Source organism: Rattus norvegicus, chromosome 18, assembly GCF_036323735.1.
Source record: "Rattus norvegicus strain BN/NHsdMcwi chromosome 18, GRCr8, whole genome shotgun sequence".
In the NCBI taxonomy this organism is placed as follows: domain Eukaryota; kingdom Metazoa; phylum Chordata; class Mammalia; order Rodentia; family Muridae; genus Rattus; species Rattus norvegicus.
Window position 1 is genome coordinate 77,350,050 of NC_086036.1, and position 24,983 is coordinate 77,375,032.

A 24,983-nucleotide genomic window follows, 5' to 3' on the forward strand; every position below is an offset into this window, starting at 1 on the left:
GGGAAAGTCTCTCTGTTCTGTAGACACTCGCTGAGAGCATGTAATGTTGGGGCGAGTCTGCCTATTGTCCGTGGTCTGTGGCAATGTCTGAGTCTGAGCTGATTTGAGGTAGCTCCCTGAAGCACACTGTCCCCCCAAAGAAAACCCCCTACTAACTGTCATTTGCTACACATGGGAAAACTGACTGATGCTTAAGGAAGGGCTGAGTTTCTAGAGACACGAAGCAGCTTCTTTGCTTTCCCAGAAACCCCTGGAGTTTTCTTTTGGGCTTCTCAGAATCCAGATGACCATCTTTGTCCTCTCTGAGAAGACAGAATGGAACCGCAGTGCTGAGAGCTGGAGAGGAGCATGGCAGCAAGGCAGAAGCCTGACCAGGGCACCCGGAACATCTCAAGGCTGAGGGGAGAAAGTGACTCCAGGGAGAGTGAACAGAAACAGGCTCAGGAAGCAGGGGATGAGGAAGCTTCCCTAGGGAGGCGGTGTAGCCTCCTGTTGTCCCAGCACAGATCACTCTGCCTTTGGTGCTTGCCAGTTTTTGAAAAAGACAGGTAACCCGATGTGGCTAGAATCACAGGACATGTGGGCCTCGGAGGGGCATGTTGCTGTAAAATTATAAAAAATAAAAGGCTGTCTTCTTCCCCTGCTAGATCTGGCACTGCAATGCCCCAAGATATCTGGTAGACATCTTGCCAGAAACACACATCTCAACTCTGTGGCGGCCCAGTGTCTCTGCTGCCACACACTCTCCCAAACTCAATTCTCCACAAGAAAGAACACAACACAATAACCTTTGATCCAATTGATAAGGTATAATTGCCCACTTAAACATACAAAGCCCTGTACACATCCTTCCCTTAAGAACATTCATAACAACCTGAAAATACACAGAGTGGAATCTTAACATCAGCCTCCATGTTCTCTCCTCAGCTTCTCTTGCAGTCTCCTCCAGTCTCCCGTCCTTTCTGTTTCAGTCTCCTACTCTTCTCCCCAACTTTTCTCCCACCTATCCCTCCTTCTTGTCCAGTGATAGGCCTCATTCTGTCTTGTACCTGCCTCACCTTTATGACATCATCTCCTAGGGGCAGAAATGGATTGGGGCTGAGGAGGTGCTGGGGGCAGGGCTGGGTAGATGAGGACATCAGGGCTGGTCAGGTGAAGGGGATGGCAGGGCAGGTGATGGAAGAAAGGCTGAGCAAGTGAGGGAGATAGGGCTGGAGAAGTAATAGAGGCAGTTTTGAAGGCAGGGCTGGGCAGGAGAAGGGGCAAATATGGAGGCCAGACAGTAGATGAGGGAAGTGGGCCTGGGTAGGTTATGGAGGCAGGGATTGGTGGGTAGTGGAGGCAGGGCTGGGTAGGTGGTAGAAATTGGACTGAGTAAAGTAAGAAGGGTAGGGTTTTGTAGACGATGCTGACAGGGATAGGTAGTTGAGAGAGGCAAGACTTTCCCAATGTGCCACACTTTTCACCAATATGCATGTCCATTTTCTATTTAGTTCTATCCGACTCTCTGAACGTGACCTTCAGTATCCAAATCTTGACACACTCCTCCTCCTCAGCTGAATGACAGTGATGCCTTGTAAATGAACTGGGGACACTGTTTTATTGCTTACTCTGCAGAGTAAAGGTTTCCCTAGGAGAGAATCTCCCAGATGAAGCCCTAGGCTGGAGTCAACTGCAGGCACTGCTGGGTGACCTCTGGCTTTACTGGAACTCTGTGGATGAAATGGAACAGATTAAACATTTCACGGTGTGGGGAGTTCTCTTTCCTTCAATGATGCAACATTGGCAAGGTTTTGGCGTGCATATAAAATAAAATGCTGCTTATTCAACTGTGTTTAAAAAACGGAGAAGGTTTTTCCTCTGACTTTACAGGACGATAGAAACCAAATCCTGAGGCTTTCCATGCCTGGGCAGCAAGTTCTCTCCTGACTCAGCCATCTCCCCAACCCTGGAACCTCTTCCTGTTTTCTTTTTTTGGCAAGTAAAATACACTGTAGTGGTTTAGTCCGACGCTGCTTGTATTCTAACGACCCATACTGGTTCCTCAAGGTATTGTTGCCCCGACAGGCAGATCCTCACGCACTCAAATGATGCCTTGTGAAATGTGAACTTCCTCCCCAATTTAACTGGTCAACAGAAGGCTGGAGCCTGTGATTGGGCAGTGGAGGGAGAAAGGTGGGACCAGAAATTCCTAGTTTCCACTTGTTGCCTCAGTCAACAAGGCTCAGCTCTTATCCAAGATCTAGGTGACTGCCAAGAGCCGCATCCTTCAACATGGGCACAATGCAGCTACCCCATCCCATGAGTGGGATGTCACCAGAGGTGTCTTAAATGGGTCTTGGCTTTCATTTACGAGAGGGGAACCTTTGACAGTAGAAAAGAGAAGTACTGCTCTCAGGGCCATCCCTTTCTCATGGTGAGAACTGAAATAGTGCTACTGAGTCTGGCAGTAACCATATAATGATGACACCATCTCGGTGAATTATATAGGCACTCATCCCTTACATAAATAAAGTGCCCCCCCAGCAGAGGACTGAGAAGTGAGCCTTGTTGTTCTCAGTGAGCAAGGCCAGTGAGTACTCTTGTTTCGTGCAGTCACGGTGTACCGGTAACTGCATTCCTCAGGGGCCACTGGCCACTTCCTTGGCGCACTAGGAGACTATGACAATAACCTTTCTGTGCCTGCATTATACATTCCCTGCCCATCACGATGAGCACACAGTTTGATACTTTCTGCCTCTAATTACAAAACCGGCCAATAACTGGAGGCTTCCCCACCCCCCCATATAGATCCTCTCGTCTCGGGTGTCGATAGCTGCTGCTTTCCCAGGGGGCTCCAATGGAGGATGCTAGGTGCCCTTGAGGAAGATTTCGTTGTCATTTAAATTCAATAAAGTTTTTCTTGTACTCGGCTTCTATTTTGTCTGTTTTGCTGCGCCTCCATCCAGAATGCTTGCTTCCTTCTGAAAACGCTATTGTCTGAGAAGATGAATCAAAGGATAGGTTTCACTAGTTGAATGTCAGGCTACTTGTGTCTCGGTTTTCCCCCCACAACCTGAGAATTTACACGAGGGTAACTTGCAGCACATTGAAGCTGTATTTTGTTTGCCTTAGAGAAAGGGACAAGCTTGAAAGCATTCCACGGGAATGGGGTGCACTTGAGAGTCCAGAACAGCGTGTTCAGCCAGGGACAGGGGGCAACTGGTTCTTGGGAAGCTGTAGGTCAGCTCTGCCTTGGTTCGGGGATCCTGGGCTAACTAACCTCTATCCAGATAATTCACCATGAATGCTCGAGTCTGTTATACTAAAAAAGCAATCCTTGATAGTCAAACCTACCAGCTTCTTAGGCAGATTTTATTATTGCAAGGTGATCTGGGGTCCATCTGAAGAAAAGGCTGACTCTGACGGAGGAGTTTGGAATTCAGTGTTTCCTCAGCATCCTTGATCTTGGAGCCATATTTTTCAAGCACCTTCATATACACAGCTCTGTATGCTGACTCTTCTCCACGGGTCCAAGTCACTCCTGTCATTCAGAGCCTTACCTTTACCTGTGACTCAGCCCCATGTCTCTCCACAGAATCCTTGGGGAACTGAGTAAGGTTTCAACTTTTCTCATAGCCATTCTCAGCCCTCTTGGTTAGAACATCAGTTGTAGTCCGTACGGTGCTATCACACCCACAGTTCCTGCCTTGTGGAGGAGAGGGGGGTTCCCCTTCCCGAGTGGTGGGTTTGGCCATCTGGTTTTACTTGGACAGTGGATGCGTATGTGTGTTTATAGGTGAGTATGAAATGCAGTGTATACATGAATATGTCAAACATGTTAAGTGTGCCCATATGGGTTTGTGTGTAAGACACAATGCGAGTCAACCAAGGGGGTGTGTGGGTACACGTAATACTGAACCCACGAAAGAGGGCATTACTCGGTGATAGAAGGCTGTGACGTGTCGTAACAAGTATTCACGTTGAAAATATTATTCTGTGTGAAAGAAACCGGATACAAAGAAGTACATATGTGATGGCCTCATTTATAGAACACTGCATACACATTTTGGATGACAAGACATAGATTTGTGGCTGTCTGATGCTAGGAGTAAGATCAGAAATTACTGACACAGCCAAATATTACACGGGAGGCAGAAGCATGAAGAAACAGCTTGCTGTGTTTACGCATTCTGTAATGGGAGAAGGAAGGTGACTCGGAATGTTCCCGAAGCTTACGTGGTGATGATGATCTGGAAAACAAAGAAAGGCCCCTTTCTCTCACGTTGAGCCTGGAGTGTATACAGGTGGCTACAATCAACTGAGACTGAGACCTTGTCCGCTGCCCACACAAGTCTAGCGAGGGCTCCCAGTACAGAAAAGAAACTCCCAAGTTCCTTCATAACTCACAGGCTATGCTCTAGTCTCACTCCCTGTTCCTCAACGTGCTTCAGAGCATAGCGTGCTTCAGAGGTCCGATACAGCCTGGACATGCACACTAGGTCCTGGGTAGGCATCGGGAAGTAGGCTGGAAGGCTCGGGGCTGCTGTCCAAGGTGCTGGGCCAGCAGCATAGGCCCAGGGCTGAAGGAGCCATCCTGCCTAAGCTCTGAGGTCTGGGTAACTAATTTGTCAAATGGGAGATATTGAAGGTATTACTTGGGTGTAACTGTGCTCTCAGACCACATGTGGTAGTTGGAAGAAAGTGAACTCAACCGGGTAAGAAGTTTCTCTGTCTTCAGTCTAGTGCCTGACACCTACCCTGTGAGACAGTGTCATTATAAACCTCATGCAAAGAAGAAGAGAATGGAGGCTTGGGAATCTTTGTAAGTACCCCAGTACGTCAGAGGTCATCCCTCACTAAACCGCTACCCAGATCCGGTGTAGGAACATAGGGTGAAAACTGGCTTCACTCTCATCAATTGACTATAGCATTACCTGTGAGGGTCAGGAAAGGAGAAAATGCTGTCAGGAGGTCCATCCTGGATTTACTCAGAGAGGAGAAAAGAGGAATCGTTTTCTACCAGGAGCATCCTTGACACTGATGGAGCACAGGCTACCCTGGTGCTTTAAACAGTGGCCTTGGTGCCTTCCATGGCATCCCTTTGGAACCCACACCTTGACAAGTCTGACTGAACCCAATGTAGATTTGTCTGTTGGGCAGAGCAGCCTTGATTTTGGCCTGCCTGTGGAGGGCAGGTGTCTCCTGCTGTTCGGCACAGAGGATGGCTTGTTGGATGCATGTCCCTCTGGCCAGTCATTAAAACTATTTTTGAAAATTTTACCCAGAGTCTATGTTTTACTTTGTAATTCCTCCACTGCTCCATCCACACCGAGTCCCTGGAGCCACAAATAGACACAGCACTAAATAAAGCAGTGGCAGTATAGAAATAATATTAGAGAATACCGTCTTACAACCTAGTTTCTGGATTTTGATACTTAAAAGAGTTAGTTGGGAAGGAATTGATTTTCTGTTTGCATTCTCCCCCATCTCTGTTCGAACATCTTCTTCCCCTTAAAACTATGTACATCAGTAGAACCCGTGTCTGTCTGTCAAGAGCACATAGCTAAGTTTAGCACTGGTTACTTTATCTCTAGCAAAATGAAACAAAGTCTTTTTAGATTGCAGGATATAAATTATTTTCCTTTCTTTTTTTTTCCTCTTTCTCTTTCTGTGATCTGTAAGACCAGGTGATTCCAAGGTGATGTCATTCGTGTCCACATGGCATGCTTGTTACCAAATAGCTGTGTTTTCCTTTTTACCCATGAAACACAGGGCTACCAGCAGATGCCTTTTCTAGAGTGTTCTGCCCATTGCAGCACTGAAAGGAGAGAATCTCAGAGTTATTTGCTGCATACCTTTGTGAAATTAACATCCAGTGTTACTGAGGGAAGGAGATAAAACCCTCAGTTTTGTGACTGGCGTCTGCAGGCTACAGAGAGAGCCCTCATCCACCTGGCCCCACGCCTGGCCTCAGCGGGCAGTGGTGGTTGGTTAATCTCCTAGTCCCTTGGCCAAAGTCTGAGGCCTGTGTTAAGGACCCATGCTGGTGACCACTGCCTTGTTCTAGGGTACTTTATGTAATGCATTTGGGATGATTTTGTTTCTTTTAATTGTCCTCTGTGAATATGCTCCCAACACCCTTGTCCTTGGGAGTTTAAAAGCTGTCTCTCACTGCCAATTCTCCACAACCAGCCTTGGAGAAGATACAAAGGTACCTTATTCCCAGTTAACAGCCATAGGGACCGAACTGCTGTGGGATCAGAGACGGTGGTACCCTGCTGAACCAAAGTACACAGCTGCTCCAAGTGGCCGGTGAAGGCTGCAGCACTGACAGGAACTAGAGCTTCTGACTCGACCCGCTAGGTGACCTAATGACCAGAAAGCTGAGGCTATGGCATCGTCTGCTGGAACTGACCTCCAGTCTTCAACTTTTCAAACCTCTCTCCTCTCACAAGTAGTCTTAGGTGTACAGAGCTGAGCTAATCAGACCAGAGAGGAGCATTTGCTGCTGATGTAATTGAAATGGTATAAATGTATGGCATAAACATTCTTTGTGTAGGAGTCAATCGAGTCCAAATTTTGTTTGAAAAGGTCTCTTCTTCTTTTGGACAGAGTGAATACACCCTACTAGCCTTCTTTGCCTAGTGATTTCTAACACAGGAAAGGAACTGCCCTTGGACTTGGGAACAAGTCATTAAAACCTTGGCGTTTCTGAGGATCCACACTCTGACAGTCCAAGATTCTCAACCACCAGTCTTGTCATTCAAGTTTCCTCATTTGTTGAGAACTAATTCTCAATACAACTATAAACATTCAGTGTGTGTGTGTGTGTGTGTGTGTGTGTGTGTGTGTGTGTGTGTGATATCAGCTTATGGAAATGGTAATGTTTGTAGTTGGGAGAGAAACTAAAAAGGGCTTTTATCACCTTGGCTTCTGACTCTGTGAGTGGCTGCTGCTCTCCTGATTCACACTGGAATCTTCTGAAGGCACCAGGCTCTTGATACATGTGGTCCTAATGTAAGGGGGAGCAGAGACTTTCTATCCCAGGGTGGGACCCACTCCGTGTGCAATCATGCAATTCTGTGCACGTGTCATTATATGGGGAACAGCAGAGGGATGAACGTCTGGTGTTATGAGTTCCTGAATGGTAATTACCAGATTTCCATGTAAATGTACTTTTTGTTTCTTTGGGATTTCCCATATAACCCAGGTTGACCACAGACTATTGGCAGCCCCTACATCATTCGCCCAAATATTTAGGCATGTGTCACCACCCTTAGAGTACTGGCTGGGTTTTGTCAAGTTGACACAGACGAGTCACTGGGAAAAATGGAAACTTGATTAAGGAATCACTTCTATCAGATTGGCTCGTGGGTGAGTCTGTGAGGCATTTTCTTGATTAATGACTGTTTGGGGAGGGCTCAACCTACGGTGGGTTGTACTACTCCTGAGCTGGTGGTCCTACACCATCTAACAAAGGAAGCTGAACAAACCACAGAGACAGGCCATACACAGCACTTCCCCACAGCCTCGACTTCAGCTCCTGCCTAAGTTCTTGTCCTGATTTCCCTCAGCGATGAACCTTGATGGAGGTGTATAATCCAAATAAACCTTTTTCTCACCTATTGAGTTGTTGTCAATGTGATTGCAGGAACAGAGGAACAAGCCAGGAAACCCAGCTATGAACACACTTCTTTCAAGGCATTATTTAAACAATGAGCAGGAATAAGAAAGTTTTAGTGTTCTAGTGCAACTCTTTACAGACACAATCTTCTGACATTTGAAGCATGCACGTGCCCTTTCCCTTTCCAGATTCTGAAAAACTCGGCCTGCTCTTTAAAGTTTATACAACGCTCAGCCGGAAAGGTGTCTTCTGCTTCAGCACGCACGGCTTCAATATTTGCTTTCATTTCCCCGGCATAGTTTAGACAAATCCATCTTTCGGGACTGTGGTGGGCTCTGCTGCTGCAGGAGCTTTCCCTCAGAGGAGCGGGGAATTGCTTCTCAATCTTGGCATGTAAATTAATTGCTAAATCACAATACAATTTCTATGAAATTGCATTTGAATGCAAGATTAATAATGAATGAATTAGTCAAGATTAATTTTAGTATAATGAATACCGAAGAACCTAGTGCTGATTGGCTAGGAAGCAGTTCTTGAACCCTTCTTTATGAATATTCAGATTTTCCTTGTTAAAAGTCGCACACTGGAGAAAGCCTTCCCCAGATAACTCTGTGAGCCAAGTGGAGGGAATTTCTTCAGGAACTGCTCATTTAGGAATTAATTTCCTTGCTACCCTTGCCATCCCTAGAGGGGGTCTCCAGCTAATGAATTGTTGATAAAAATATATGAATTTTATATTTGAAAAATAATGGTTCGGCGTGTGGAAGGGCTCTTTCCAGTGATATTTCTCTTATCCAATTAGCTCGACATATTTAAGAAAATTAATTCGAAATGAAATCGGTTGGCGTTTTGAGAAGCAATGGAGCCATATCTGCTTGAGTTAGTGAGACTTGTATTTGGTAGTATTTTGAATAATTGTTTAAGTTTCATTTATTCGCATTTGAAAACTCTATGCAGCACTCAAATAAACCTACTAAGATAATCCGGCCCGGTTCCCCAGGCTAAGATGTAGCTATTAGTAAACTGAAAGATTTGGAGATTTGGAGGAAGTTGTCATAATTTGGGGGAAGGGAGATAAAGAACACCCACTTTACAATCTGAGTCAGGGTTTGTCCTGCCTTCACCAGTGACCGCACAGGCTGCTTCCTCTCCCACACCCCTCTATGCCAACCTCTCCCTGTGGCCACAGGCCTTCCTGGAAGAAAGTTCTACATGGTTCTAAAGGTTCCCCTTGTGGACCCAAAGGCACACATAGTGTTCAGTCCTGAGGAGTCTTTGTTGTGGGAAGCACCCAGATACTGGATCCTGCCTGCTCCTGGTTTTCTTTATTCTTTTTCCTTTTATCTGCTGCCTTTCTGCTCTACTATTCAGAATGGCCACCCTGCCCCTTACACAGAATTGTAAACTGTCCACGTCTCCCCCAATGCCCCTTCCTTTCATTCTACAGTGTTCTTCCCCATTATATGAACACAACAGACAGATAACAGATACATAGACATGCAGACACATGCACTGATAAACAGACATCCACATGCACACACATACAGACACACACACAGATAGAAACAGACATACACACACAGACACATACAGACACACACACACAGACACACACAGACATACACAGACATGTACACACAGACACAAACAGATACACACATACAGACACATATAAACACACAGATACATCTATACAGACACATACAGGTATGCACAGAGACACACACGGATATCACAGACATACAGAGAGACACAGACATGCACATACAGACATACACACAGACATACACAGACACAGACACACACACACACATGCACGCATAGACACACAGATACAGAAACACACACACACAGATACACACGGATACACACATACAGATACACATAGACCCCCACAGAGATACCTACATACAGACACAGACACACACACAGACATGCATACACACAGACACACACAAATACAGACACACATACATATACACACAGACACACACATACAGACACACACAAATACACACAGAGATACCTACATACAGACATACACAGAAACACACACAGACATACACACAAACACAGACACATACACCAATAAACAATGACAGACACACATACAGATACACACAGACATACACAGACATATACAGATACACACAGACATACACAGACATACACAGATACACACATACAGACACACACACAGATGCACACACAGGCACACACACACACACCAATAAACAATGATAGACACACACACACACACACACACACACACACCAACACACAATGGATCACCACCATATCCTACCCATCCCATCTCACTCTGCACCTCCATTTGCCCCAAGTGGCTCCATGATGGTGGGGCATCAAGCATGGCCAGTAGAAGATTCGGGTCCCTGGAGATGTCACAGAACCTTGATTCTCAGCAGTGAAATTCAGGCCATAGCTCCTTCTTGTTCCTGGTTTTGATCTGCAGTCAGTGACCCTGGGTCTTATCAACTTGGCTTCTGCGAGCAGCACTGAGTTTTTCTCCTTTCTATTTGTTGCAGTTTCCCAAAAACTTAACTGTGTATATTTTTAAATATGAGATGTATAATATTTTACAATTAGATACCTTTGTAATTATCCATTCTCCTACTCTGAAAAAATGTCATCAAACTTTTAAAATCATACCAATACTTTGAAATAGGCTGGCCTCTGGTATATGTTAATATATCTACTTTAAAATTCACACTGGTTGATGCCAAGCATTTGCCTAGGCTAGTCATGTGATTATCCACAATACACATGAAACTTTACTTTTTAATGCTGGTTAGACAATGATCCCACTGGAGTAAAGAAAAGCTGACTGAAGTTCCTCTCCTAGCACCTACATTCCTGATGTGTTCATCATGCTAAAGTTCTCTTTCCCTTCGCATCTGCATCTCATAGAAGCCCACAGGCAGACGGACATATAGACAGATACATAGACATATAGACACAAACACAGTAATAGAGATACACACACACACACACACACACACACACACACACACGCATGCACAATATACCGATAGACAGACTTATATACAAACGGATGCACACACAGTCAATATGCTTTTTTCATCATTAATGTCTCTCCGGATTATAGTGTCAACCATCACTGGGCTAGTTGGTTTCTCCGAACGGTCCTAAGCTGCAGGACGTTTAACAGCCTTGATGATCGAGTTTAGCAGTTTGATGCTGTTCTAGTCAAGCTATAGATTCAGACATTTCTTGCTCACATCTCACACTTTTGTGGCATATATTAACTGATTTTATTTTACTGTCACCACTCAGTCAGAAAGGACAGTAGTGACCTATAATGCAACATTCCTATAGGAAATGTTCCATACTCTTTCCCTGTGTTTCTTAAAGATACGCATGCTTGCTAATTTCCATGTCAACTTGACACAGTTAGCTAGAGTCATTTAGAAGAGGGATCCTTGATTAAGAAAATGAGCTATAAGATTGGCCTGTGGGGAATCTTGATTAATTGTTGATGTGGGTGGGCCCATCTCACAGAGGGTGGTGCCAATCCATGTAGGTGGTCCTAAAGGAGAATGAGCAAGTCATGAGGAGCAAGCCGGGAAGCAGCACCCCTTCATGGCTTCTGTTACAGCTCCTGCCTGTGTTCCTATCCTCACTTCGTTCAATGCTGGACTGTGATAGGGAACTGTAAGCTGAAATAAACTCTTCCTTCCCCAAGTTTCTTTTGAGGAAGGTGTTTTATCACAGCAACAGAAGCCATGATGAGGACGATACCTATGGACAGAGCTGTTAACAACACGTTTGAATGAAATCATCTTTCGGCAAGCAGGAATTTTGCCACAAGATGAACAAAGTGAAGTGGAAGGTTGCTGTTGGCATACAGAGCAAAGAAGAGGAAGGCAGTGTGGGCTGTTCCTAAGAGTGTGTGTGTGTGTGTGTGTGTGTGTGTGTGTGTGTGTGTGTGTGTGTGAAGGACGGAGGCCAGAGGAATTTGTTGGGTTCTCTATCGCTCTCTGTCTCGTTCCCTTGAGAGCAAACTCCACTGATCCTCTTGTCTCTACCCCAACCTTCCAGCATTAGTGTTACAAGGGCCCACGGTCATGTCTTGCTTTCTGAGTAGGAAGATGAGGATACAAAAATAGTTCCCATGCTTGGGCAATGAGTGCTTAGCCACTGAGTCATCCCCTAGCCTGGTTAGGTTGGTTCCTGACCAGGTTATTAAATCATAGGAACCAACTCATAACTGCCATAGACCCTTCCACCCCTGTGATCTATACTTCCTGGAAATCAGAAGCTCACGCTCTGCGGCTCAGCTGTCCACGCATGAACCTTGTATTTGCTTCTGCAGGAAGTGATTCTCTACCACGGGCTCTTTAAAACTGACGTTAAAAGCAACTTCAGTTCTAATTAGAAGCAGTCTAAGTACCTGACGAGGCCACTTTCTTTTTTTTTGCGGAATTCCACTTCCTCATGAAAATGAGATCAAGAGCTCAGTAATAGGATCTGTCTCCCTCAGAAAAGAGCTTGTTTGGGGATGTTCTATTTTACAGTCAGAACAGCTCCCTGACAGCATTCAGAGTTCAAAGCAAACAGATCTCCACAGAAGCCCCACCTTGGAGACAAAGCACCTGTTTTAGAACCCACAACCACAAGGTAACCTGAAATAGAGATCTCTCCACAGGAAGAGACCCATACCTACGAGATGCCTTGATTATCCATAAGCCAGTACTTGAGCCCTCACATGCCTTCCAATCCCATATTCCTCTCAAGCGTATATTTCTTCCTAAAGACCTGTCAAGTGAGAATCAGTCTGATTTAGGAGGAAGAGGATGAAGCAGAAACATCAGTAAAGGAAGCTACCTATCCAGGAGGTCAGCCCTGTTGTGAGGACAGCCTTGAATGGGAGGACAGCACTCAGGAGGACAGCCTTCTCTATAAAGACCACTTCATGCTCAAATGTAGGCACACAGGACTGGGGACATACAGCCAAGTTGAGCTGGAAACAACTAAAAGCCCACTTTCCATGCTGGTCCAGTCATTTTAAAAAACATTATTTAACATGATCTGTCTAGGTTGAAATGGTTTTGAAGGGTATGTCTCTCCAAGTTTAATAACAGAGATCCTTTTATTGATTTTAACAAAGCTACAATAAGTACTCATAAGATGGTTCAAATATTCTAGAAAAGTCTTGAATGTTATTTATTTATTGTTCATGGTAACAAACAGGCCTATTGTTTTAAATTTGACATTGCTTAACTGGGGAGGGGTACAGAGGTCAAAGGCAAACACTGACTCTAATTTAAAAAGACCATTCACTTTCATCTTGAAGTGAAGCTTATCTACCCCTCTTTATACTCACTTCTTACACACCACATCCAATACATGGTCTACAATATATGGCATATCTTCCAGAAGAAGCTTAGTCATTAAAACTTTGAGTCCTTCCTTCCTTTCTTCCTTCCTTCCTCCTTTCCTTCCTTCCTTCTTTCCTTCCTTTCTTTCTTCCTCCCTTCTTTTTCCTTTAACACAACTGATAGAATAACATTGAGTTTTGAAGGCACCATCAGTATGTCATAGAACAGAATCCCTGGGTTGGTGGGGGACACAGAGCTGAGCTGCAAGGTACAGGATTAATATCATCACCTTAGGTATCTGTTTCCATGGAACCCAAAGCTAGAAGGGTGGATGGAAGCAGCCTGCAGGAGCTTAGGCTGTGAGCAGAAATAGAAGAACAGAGAAGTCTGTGGACAGAAAACATCTTACTCAGCCATATCACTGGGCCTCAGACTTTAGTACTGAGCTTTATCCACTCAGCCAGACTGATAGGCAGACTTTCATCATCCCAAAGAGCGGAACTAAAGCTCACCATCTTTGCTATTTGTATGGCTTGAACAGTTTGGACCACAACCCACAACTGACAAGCATTGTTCAAGTGATTTGCTCTAAGAATGTCCCTGAGAGGGCTTGGAACATCAGCAGCAGTGGAGCACATTGTAGTCTCAAGGAGACAGAGGCTCCACAATGAGAACGAAGTCACATACTCCTGACCAGCTACGTCGTAAGAAGCAGCGTTTCCTCAGCAAGTAGTGGCATCATTGGTGGCCAGTGGTAAACAGCAAAACTCCCATGCATACTTGGACTATGGATGTAGTCCTGGAAAATAGCCAGGTGGCTTTCAGAGCTGAGCCGAGTCCCAGAAAGTATTTAGAGTCAAGCCAAGGACACCAAACTTGAGCCATCTCCTAGATTTCTTAAGGACTCAGAAAACAAAGAAATGGAAGCACATTTAAAGAATTAAAAAAATTAAGACAAGAAAAGTGGTGGGGGAGGAGATAGAGAGATGGCTCCGTAGCTAAGAACACCTGCTTGTTAGAGTTATTTTTTTTTTTATTTATCCAGCTCGAAACTAGAGGCTAGCTAGGTTTGACACAAGAAAGAGGGGGTCTCAGATGAGAATTGTCTACATCAGATTGCCTAAAGTAAGTCTATGGGGCGTTTTCTTAGTGATCGATGTAGGAATGCCCAACCTAATTGTGGGTGGTGCCATCCCTGGGCAGTGGTGGTCCTGCATGGTATAAGGAAGCAGAATGAACAAGCCAGAGGGAGCCAGGCAGTGAGCAGCACTCTTCAATGTGTCTGTGTCTCGGTTCCTGCCTCCAAACTCCTCCCTCAAGTTCCTGCTCTGGCTTCCCTCAATGAGGGACTGTGATGGGGTTGTATAAGGGAAATAAATCCTTTACTCTCAAGTTACTTTGGGTCACAGTGTTTTATCATAGTAATAGGAAGCCAAATTGGACAGAGCACATGCTGTCCTCTTAGAAGACCAGGGTTAATTTCCTGGTACCCATCACAAACACCTGGAACTCTAGCTCCAAGAGGGTCTGACTTCCTCTTCTGTCCCCTATGGGTACACGCAATCATGTGTGCATCCTCACACAGAGATACACACGCGTACACATAATTAAAAATGAAGCGATTCTTGACAGGAAGAGAGGGGTCATACAAACACCACCGCATTTTGCAGTTACAAGTCTACCTTAGTCAGGGTTTCTATTTCCGCACAAACATCATGACCAAGAAGCAAGTTGGGGAGGAAAGGGTTTATTCAGCTTACACTTCCACATGGCTGTTCATCACCAAAGGAAGTCAGGACAGGAACTCAAGCAGGTCAGGAAGCAGGAGCTGATGCAGAGGCCATGGAGGGATGTTTCTTACTGGCTTGCTTACTCTGGCTTGCTCAGCTTTCTTTCTTATAAAACCCAAGATCACCAGCCTAAGGATGGCACCACCCACAATGAGCTGGGTCCTCCCCCATCGATCACTAGTTGAGAAAACACCTTACAGCTGTGTCTCATGAAGGCATTTCCACAACTGAGGCTCCTTTCTCTGTGATAACTCCAGCTTGCGTCAAGTTGACACACAAAACTGGCAAGTACACCTTGCCTGACAGTTTCTAGTTCTGGACAAGGGAATGATGGCGGGTGCTCACTCCTCCTCTTGTCTGGGAGTCACAACAAGATAGTGTTGTAGGTGTGACATTCCCCAAGCTGGAGGAAACGTATTGACAGACTGGATGAAGGTGGATATCTGCTTGAGATCCTGGGTGTACTAACACACAGATCCCTCCCCGGTCTCTGCCCTGTAACAGCTCCTGGTTTGCCCTGTGCCTTCTCCGAAGGGGGACCATTTGTGGCTCTGATGACGAGTGCCAGCTTTGCTCTCCGTGTCTCTAACAGACTCAACAAGGGCACTGGTTTCAGTTTTGTCAGGGCCACCTCATCAAGGCACAGGGTGAGGTGGTGCTCGGCAAACATTCTTTATGTTCCCCTTTACTAGGAATGAGGCTGAGGGGACTTCTCTTGTCCTTATTACCTGCCTATGGCCTGCACCCTGAAGACAGGAAGCATTAAGTGTCAGCTCCACAGGAATCTGTTTATCAACCTGCTTCCTAGCAACTCACACTCGGGGCAACCTCCTTTTGCACAAAGGAACGCTTATGCTTTGCAAAAAGGCTCAACACAAAAACCCTCCTATGACCTCTTGGTGGCACAAAGGACCTTTGGTTACATAGCCCTCTTTAGCTAAACTGGGCAGAATTTCCACTGAAATAAATGTTTGTGTTCTGAGAAGCTATTTTAAGCTGAGATAGCATTTGGTCCTTCAAACTGGAGAGCAAATTCAATCTCTAATAAAACAGAGTTAGTATTTGTGAAAGAAAGAAAAAAAAAAGCCTAGACACCTCTATAGAAAATGTTGCAAAGCATACAGAAGTATTTGGTTTGGGTGCTATTTGTGTGCCTTCCGTATTAATGTGAATTTTTTTCTCTCTCGCCATGCTTGCCCTGGATGCTGTGGGTAATACAAGAATTAATATTGATGGAGAGAATGGAGCCTCCCATGTAAAGTACCTATCGACAGTGCCCATCTAACGAACTCGGTGGAGTGTTGTGGAACTCGGTCCTCTGGATATGACACGGCCAGACATTGCCATCTGGAAATCAGAGCAGCTGTGATTACCCCCAGGAGACCCTCAAGTTTGAGGCCATTAGTAATCTGTCATGCAGAGTGTAAGGGGCTGGTGAGGCAGCATGGCTTCCCTCCTCCTCAGGATATATAAACAGCTAAGCAGTGTTGAGGTGTCGACAGAGGTGTGTTTAGTTTAGCTGTATGTGATTTGTGCCCCTAAAAGTAGGGGCTTTCCTAAGTAACCCCTCACCCATGCTTCCACAGCTCATGTAAACTCTCTGGGCCACGAAGTTAAACTCAAGTGGAATCATTCTCTTAGTCTGCCATTGCTGCCCTACCTAGTGTGAAAAGACTTGGTTCAGAAAAAGTCAACAAAACACCAAGGAAGTATGAAAGCCCCTGGTTCACCCTGGGGCCTCATGCCGGTGAGCGAAGGAACACTTGCACTCGGGACGTGGTAGAAGTCCACCCTGAGCTCTCCCCACCTCCACCAGGCACCATGGTCAAGAGGCCCTTACAGCAAATAGCATGCACCCAAGAGCACAGTAGGACAATGAGATCCAGAGCTCAGCTCTCAATTTGCTCAACGCGTCTGAGCCCGGAATAACTCATTTATGCGAGATTGTAGCACACGAAGGTAAAATGGAAGAAGATGAGATAAAGGCAGACAGACGTGATAGATACGTGAGCAATGAGGGATGCTTTGTCCCAGACGCTGGCCCTGCCATCCCCTTAATCTCTGATTATCATAACTTCAGAGGTTATGAATCATTGCGTATTGATCGGCTTAAGTGCACTTCTGGTGGGCGATAGTCACGCTCGATCCTATCTGCTCCCCAAACCTCACTCACTGAGGGGGCTAGAGCAGCCTTAGTGCTGTAGGGCGAATGTCCCCCACACACACAAAGCTCTGTGTACACGAGCGGAAATACTATCCGACCGATGCGGGCTGGCTAGCCCTATACAGGAAGGCCGTATCGAGTTTACACGGGTTACAAAACCATTAGCTGATGGCTCTCAGGCAGAACCCCTGGCAGTGACTCAGGCTTGCTTCCTTTGCACCATTTGGCAATTAAACCTTCCTAATTGGAGTAATGAGTTCCGAGGTAGAGTAGACAAACAACGCCACTGTAATTTGAGTATGATATTTTAATAGATTGATTTGATGCTTTTGTGACGATGTGGAGCAGTTTCTACGCGGACCAGTGACACGACTCAGAAGTACAAAATCACTTGACAGTTACCATGAATTAATGCCGCCTCTCTGAGGTAAGGGATGGCATGAGCTCTGTACCCAAAGCACACGGATTCTATCTAGTGGAAATTTAGCAGCAAATGCAAAATAAAGCAGAAACAGAAACAGTCCAGCTTCCGAGTGGCAAAGCCTGAAGCCTTGAGGACTCACTGGGAGAACATGATGCAAACCTCCTGGACAGGCTTGTCTTCTCCGTGGGACAGTCTCTCTCAGAACACTCACTCTGGCTTGAGAACTGTTGCTTGTCCTTAACTCTAAATCTAACGAGTATATTTTAATCCAAGTGAAGGCTTGCTAATCACTGGCAACTTGGCCTCTTCCCAGTATCTTAAGTCTGTTCTTTTTGGCCCATAAGGATGACCTTAAGATGTTTTAACAGAAAGAAGAGACATGGACTTATCAGAAGCCAGCAGAAAAATACCAGAGAGCCAGCAAGCCTGGATTCACTGATGGCAGGCAGCAGGTAACAGGCCCAGAGCAAGCTAGGGCTGTGGACAGAGCCCTTAATGAGAGATTCTGGGAGCATGGTAGGCTCAGCACTTGGGAGACTAAGGCAGGAGGATCACTATGAACACAAAGTCAGTGTGAACTACAGAGTAAGCACCCACTACACACACACACACACACACACACACACACACACACACTCAGATACACACAGACACACATACACAGACACATAGACACACACACAGACACACAGACACATAGACACACACAGAAACACACACACTCAGACACACACAGAAATGCACACTCAGACACACACACACACACACACAAACACACACACACACACAGACACAAAGTTGAGACTGAGAGATAATTCAGCAATGTGCTTGATAAGCAATCAGGAAGACGTGAGTTTGATCCTCAACCCCTGTATTAAAAACTGTGCATTTGAGCAAAATGGCAGCCCACAGATCAGGAAAACAAATTCTTTACCAATTAAACATCTGATAGAGGGTTAGTATCTGGACTATATAAAGAACAAAATTATCTGAGCCTCAAGAAAACAAATAACCCATTTAAAAATGGGGTAGAGGTCTAAACAGAGAGTTCTCAAATGATTAAACTCAAGTGCCAAAAGAAACACTTTCAAAATGTCCGGCATCTCGAGCCCCTGGGGAAATGCAAATTAAAAGTATTTGGAGATTTCATCTTGCCCCTGTCATAATGGACAAGATCAATAAGGCAAATGACAGCTCATGCTGCAGTGGATGCACAGAAATGGAAACATCTCTCCTTTGTGGGTAGGAGAGCAAACACATCCAGGCACTATGAAAATCAGCGAGGAGCTTCTTCAGAAAGCTGAAGATAGGTCCGTCACAAGATCTGGGCATAGACCCAAAGGAGTCTGTGTCTTACAAGAGAGATACTGGCTCACCTCAGCTGACTGTTGGCTCCGTAACAGCTAGAAACTAGAAAAGGCTTAAATGTCCCTCAACTGATGAATGAATAATGAAAATGAGGAACGTTTGCAACCATGGAACCTTCTTTGGCTGTTAGGAGAAATGAAGTCATGAAATTTTCAGGTAAATACAGAGTCAGGATCATCCTGAGTGAGGAAATCCTGACCCATAGAACAAATGTGGCGTGTTTTCTCTTATGTGTAGACGTTAGGTCGTAAGCTCTAGAAATCAGAATAATCACAGAAATTAGGTAGACAGTAAAGGACTAGAAGAGAGGTGGGTATCTCCCAAGAGAGGGTAAATACAGTGTGGTTTTATGGAGAGACAATGGAAAAACGAGAATAGGTTGGGACATCAGGATAGAGGACGACGGACTGCGGGGCAGAGACAGTGAACACTGAAACATCAAAGACCTGTGTTGATCTTAGTTTAATTGTACACAGGGTCTCTCCTGGCTGTCCTAGAATTTACTATGTAGAGAACCTCTGAATCACAGAGATCTTCCTACCTTTGTCTCCCTACTGCAAGGATTAAAAGTGAGCACTGCCACGCGCAACCAAAAAGGCCTCTTGGGAAAAACATAGAAGGGGTTTGGAGAGAGGAAAGAGAAGGCGGTATAATTATACTCTCAAAAATTAAGAGATGGTTTTAAGATCATGTGGAAACCTATGACCGTAAAGGCTCCTAAAGTATGCACAGCAGTGTGAAAAGGCTGCTTGTGGAGGCGCACACTTGCATCTCAAAACCTGGGAAGTAGAGACAGGAGGATGCCTGGAACTCGCCAGATTATCCTACTGCATGCATGCCAGCCCAGTGAGAGCACCCATGAGAATACATTGAACAGAGCCTGAACGATGACCCCTGAGGTTGACTGACGATATCTATAGGAACATTCATATAGGCACATACACACCACATACATGGCTGCACACATATGTACAAGAACAAATAAATAAGCAAGTTTTAAAAACAAACCCAACAGGTGAACCAGGCTACCTCTCAGGTATTGTAAGGACAGAGAGGAAGGGCTGTAGCCCTAGAGGAGTCTAACTGGGACCTCCTCAGATCTGAGTGTGTACACAGATCCTGCATCTTGGGAACTTCCGGGACTGGGAAAACAGGTCCGAGCAGGTATAGGCCAGTTTTGGGCATGAGTGATTTTCCCTAAGTCATCATATGAGTCAGGGGACATTATCTACTGAGTGAGGGGAAACAGGGCTCCCCCAGCAAGAATAGAAAGTAGGCTCTGGACAGCAGCCAAGTGTGGATGAAGACCATTAGCAACCAACCTGCCCAGCATGACCTCTTGGGTTTAGGCTCTGTTGTGTCATAAGCATCAGAATACTTCCTCAAAGCCCTTTTCATTTGCATATCTTTGGTGCAAGTTCAGAGCCTATCTAGAGACAGGACGAATAGGAACTGTCCCCAGTCACCCAAAGTCTGCCATTCTCACTGGGTAGCACCATGAGATCTGCCTGTGTTAGGAAGCAGGCAGAGCACTTCCCGTCACAAGAGCTATTGCCAGATTCTGATGCTCGGGGTTTTCACCGATGACCTTTGAGACTGTTTCTGTTTTAAAACAAGAGCACCCATTCAACAGTAAGCTGAGTCCTGCTTCAATCTGGTTAGAGAGTGCAAAAGGACAAGACTAGGAAGTGCTTTTGTAAATAAGGGATCAGGCAAGCCTGTAGGCAAGGAACACATGGAAAGGAAGAAAGCCTATGCTTCAGGGTCCTGGGATTAGGAACTACAAAGGGCTTGTGGAGTCAGGAGGACACTCGCTAAGGAACAGGGATTTGAAGGAGCCAAGCATGGTCACCCAGTGCCTCTGGAGCCCTGGGCTTACAGCAGGGGACATGTGGACAGAACTGCTTCTTATGCTTCTTATGTGGGGCTGAATTCTTCATGAATAATAACTGGACTGTCCAAATTCCCAGGACTCTTAGAAAAGGAGAGAAACTAACAAGGGTCTCAGCGGCTCAGAACATCTTCCTCACAACTTGTATCTGTGACTGCATAGACTGAGGTCCAGAAAGCCTAATGTGTGACGCCTCATGTCAAGGCCATTTTCCTAGAAGCTCTTTTTGAAATCTCAACCCTACAGCCTACACTGCACATTATCGTCTCAGGGAGACAAGGATCAGCAAGTAGGTAGAAAGCCTACTCACACAAGGAATGAAAAGAAGCAAGGTTTTGCCCAGCCTCTCTTCTGGAGGACCAACAAGATGACACTCACATCCAGTCCGGCACGACTATGCCGCAAAGGCAGCTGGGAGACCTAACATTGTTAAAGCTCGACACTGAATGCTGTCGGCTTCCTTGTAGAGGATTACAATGCTCACCACCTCACTTGGATACTGTTGTATGTTTAACATTCTTTGAGCAGAAAATTTTCATCGCAGAGTATCCAGAATTCTTATTAATGTCACCCATGTATAAAGAGTGCAAGTGGTTGTGGGTTTCTGTTTCAGGCACACGTCTTACAGGTGCATAATTAGGGTAAAGGAATTTGAGTAGGCACAAGTTCAATTGGGTAACTCCCTTATTATTGAAAGCATTTCCTTTCTCATTATAAGGTAAGTGAGGCTAGCTGACCTAAATTAAACCAAAAATCAACAGTGAATGAGCTGAGTTGAGAGAGAAAATGTGACTATTAGAGCCGCACTCTGTGGGGGCTGTGAACTCCTGATGTCTGGGGGACATGGCTGGTCTGGCCTGGTCATGTGTAGGCAATGGTCAGTCTCCAGAGCTCAAACAAGTGACTCTTCCTACTTCTGATTAGGTCCCTCCAGGAAAGCTTCTGCCCTGAATTCTAATTTCCTTGTCTTAAATAAGCCTTCCCCCCGTGACTGTGGCCTGCATTCTGGTGTTTTTACTGGATGTCTGCCATTTTTCATTTTTTGACAACAGAGAGATGATTTGGACAAAAGAGATTTTGACAACAGAGAACATTTCATGAAGAACAACAAAAAAGGATGTCCTTTTAAAAACTAGTGTCTCTGAGTCTTATTCTATAATTTAGGCTTGCTTCAAACTCCCAGTCCTCCTGTCTCCACTCGCTTGTGTCTGGATTACTAGCATGTACCTACTTTCTTTATCCATGTTTAAGGTAACAAAGTACAGGTAACAGACACACACCTGACAGAGAACCAGCACCCGGCTCCTTGTTTGATTTCTTTAATGGTTATTTGTGAGGAATGGTTTGGGTGGAAGGTAGCTAATTGATTTCACTGTGTGAGAGCTTTTTCTGTAGTTATTACTGTGTGTGTACATTTATGTGTGTCTGTGTGCATGTGCAAGTATGTATGTATGTGTCTGTGCCTTTTTATCTATTGGTGTGTATGCAGGTGTGTATGTATGTGCATGTGTTTATGTGCATGTTTGTATGTGTACATGTATATGTGCCTCTGTGTATATGTGTGTGCATGTCTGTGCATGTGTACATGTATGGGTTTGTGTGCATATGCATGCATAGCCATATGTGTGTGTGTGTGTGCATGTGTGTGTGCCTGTGTGAATGTGTGTGCCTGTGTGTATATATTTATGTACATGTGTGCATGGGTGTATGTGTATATGTGTATGTGTGTGCCTGGGTGTGCATGTGTAGTGTGTGTGTGTGTGTGTGTGTGTGTGTGTACCTATGTGTGTTTGTGTGCATATGTGTGTATGTCTGTGTATGTGTGCCTGTGTGTGTATGTATATGTGTATGTGTGTGAGCCTGTGTGTGTGTGTGTGTGTGTGTATCTACTTAATTGTGAGACTATGAGAGTGTCTTCAGCAAGGAGCTGAGAAATAAATAGAATCCTCTCACTTCAGCTGGGGTGCACTCTAGCTCACAGCATGTTGGGGTCCCCAGATGTAGCTGGGGTCTCTTCTCTGAAAAATACCCCTTATAGGATGCTCGCTTGTGTCCACTGAATCCTGCACCTTGGTTTCTACTCACTAGAGTGAAGACATCAAGGATAGCAGTAGGTGTTAAGCAGCCCTATCTGGAGCCAGGGTTAGAGAAGAATCAAGAATGCAAAGTAGACCAGAGTGGAGCATCTGCGGCTGCAGAGTAGCCTGGGACCCTTGAGTTTGGCTCCTTTCCTTGACAAGTATGTACCCAATATTACCTGACTGGGCTTGCTTGGAATGTCACTTTCCAAAAGATGTTGGGACCTTGAGCCCTACCCTTGTGCATCTTCATACACACCCACCCAGTGAAGAGCTACTGGCCTGGGTCACACTGTCCCATGGAGGAGGCCTGTGAACATCACGGGGCATTCCATAGTGGTTTGCCTAAGAAACTAAAAGCAATTTTACTTATAAAAGTCCTAAATTACTGCTGATAGTCCAATTAACTTCCCAGAGACATATGCATAGGTAACGGGAGAGCCGGCAACTGTCTAATGAACAGAGCCGAGAAGCTCATGCCCGAAGGCTCTCAAGTCTATACTTGGCTCTCTCACCCTCCCACCTGCTGCTGGCAGAGGTCACCTTAAGCCTTGGCCTCGAAGCCCGCTAGCCTCTGGGTATTGATTACCTTGGACTTGACTTCCAGGAGATCTTCATTCCTCAGATGTTGCAACTCAGAGGTGGGTGGGGATGAGGTCCTTAAACTTCATTTTGAAAGGCATTGCCAGGACCCAAGCCTAAAAGGAGCAACGGAATGAGGGCAGGCTCAGGGAAATGCTGTCCCCACCCCAATGAATGCTCTAAGCTGCCCTTACCCTCCTGCCACTCTGAAGGCTTCCCAGGTAATGTGGGCCAGGGCAGGATTAATGTTTCTCCTTTGTTCTTTAAGACTAAGGTTTCAGAGATGTATTATCGGCCAGCACTCTCTTGTGCTCACGTGTGTTTGTGTGTCTGCATGACTCCGGGCATGTGCACATGTGTGTTCACATGGATCTATTGTATGTTCATAGGTGCATGGGTATATGAGTGAGCTGAACTGTTGGTTGGGGTAGAACTGTGTCTTGGCTCACATCCAGACAAAAAACAATGGGCCAACATGGTTCCATGTGGAAAGGTTTAATGAGAGAAGAAGAGTAGAAGAGGAGAGGAGTAGAGGCCATCCACGAGCACGTAGAGGGAAAGGGGGCAGGGGAAGGAGCAGAGAAGGGACAGAGGGGAAGAGTGAGAACAGGAGAAGAGAGTGAGGCGGGGGCAAGCAGCCCCTTTTATAGTGAGTCAGGCATGCCTGGCTGTTGCCAGGTAACTGTGGGGATGGAACTTAGAATGTCAACACTGTTTCCTGTCCTCTCCATGAGTCTCATAGTTGCTGTGTTCCCTTCCTCTGTGATTACTGCCCTTTAGTGACATTGGCCTAACTCATCCTTCTTGGTCTGACAAAACCTTAGCTTCCCTGTAACCTTAGCCACCCAGTACCCCTTATCTGCACATTCACATCACTGCCGTTGACTCTCCTGAAGTCATACCCACGCCCTGGGCCATGTTTGTGGGGGCGCACACCTCATGACTTGCTCCATGAAGTGTAAGTTCTGCCACGTGCTCTCCAGCTCTTCGATTGTCAGAGCATAAAGGTTCCCCTCTGCCTTCCGTCTCAGAAATCTGTTACAGCTCTTCATTACACAATGTCACCACAACGCACTGCCACATTTTACAGTCATTTCATGGAGTCACTGGTTATTTCTGAACTATTACTAAAAAAGATAATAATAATGACCCTTCACATGTAAGAGACAGAGACTCACATCTGGAACAATAGGACCATAGGAAGCAGATGAGAGAGAGGGTGTTCTTCGGTAGCAAGTCTGTGACAAGTGACAAACCCACAGTCTCTCCATGTTAAATGTCCCTGTGCAGCAAGGATTCCCTCTAGCTCAGGCAAATGCTTGTTTAGGAACAGGGAACAGAGTGAGGAGAAAGCATATTTTCTTGCTGGGGAAAGGGCACTGTGTGTCATTTCTTTTTAATATGGTGACTTTTTGCAACAAAAATTGCAATGTCTCTAATACTTTATATCTATGTAAAGTAAGTTTGTGTGTGTGTGTGTGTGTGTGTGTGTATGTGTTTCAGAGGTCAGTATCTAAGGTCTCCTTCAATTGCCAACCACCTTATATTTTAAGATGGTCTTTCCTGAACCTGGAACTCACAGATTCATCTGGACTAGAGGCCCAGAGAACCCCAGCAATCCTCCTGCCTCAGCTCCTCAGAGCTTGGACTACAGGAAAGAGCTGGTGTTCTTGACTTTTGTTTTTTTAAGATGGGTGTTAAGGGATTTAAACAAGGGTCC

At 45.4% G+C, this 24,983-nt stretch overlaps 1 long non-coding RNA gene across 1 annotated transcript; it reads right to left on the reverse strand.

Moving 5' to 3' along the window:
- Positions 1 to 796: 796 nt before the first annotated feature.
- On the reverse strand, positions 797 to 24,357 carry LOC120098224 (uncharacterized). Its single transcript, XR_005496335.2, has 3 exons — positions 23,458 to 24,357; positions 23,271 to 23,379; positions 797 to 1,712 (listed from the first exon to the last, which is right to left on the reverse strand). It is a non-coding gene; the product is annotated as an uncharacterized LOC120098224 (long non-coding RNA).
- Between the last annotated feature and the right edge of the window lie 626 nt (positions 24,358 to 24,983).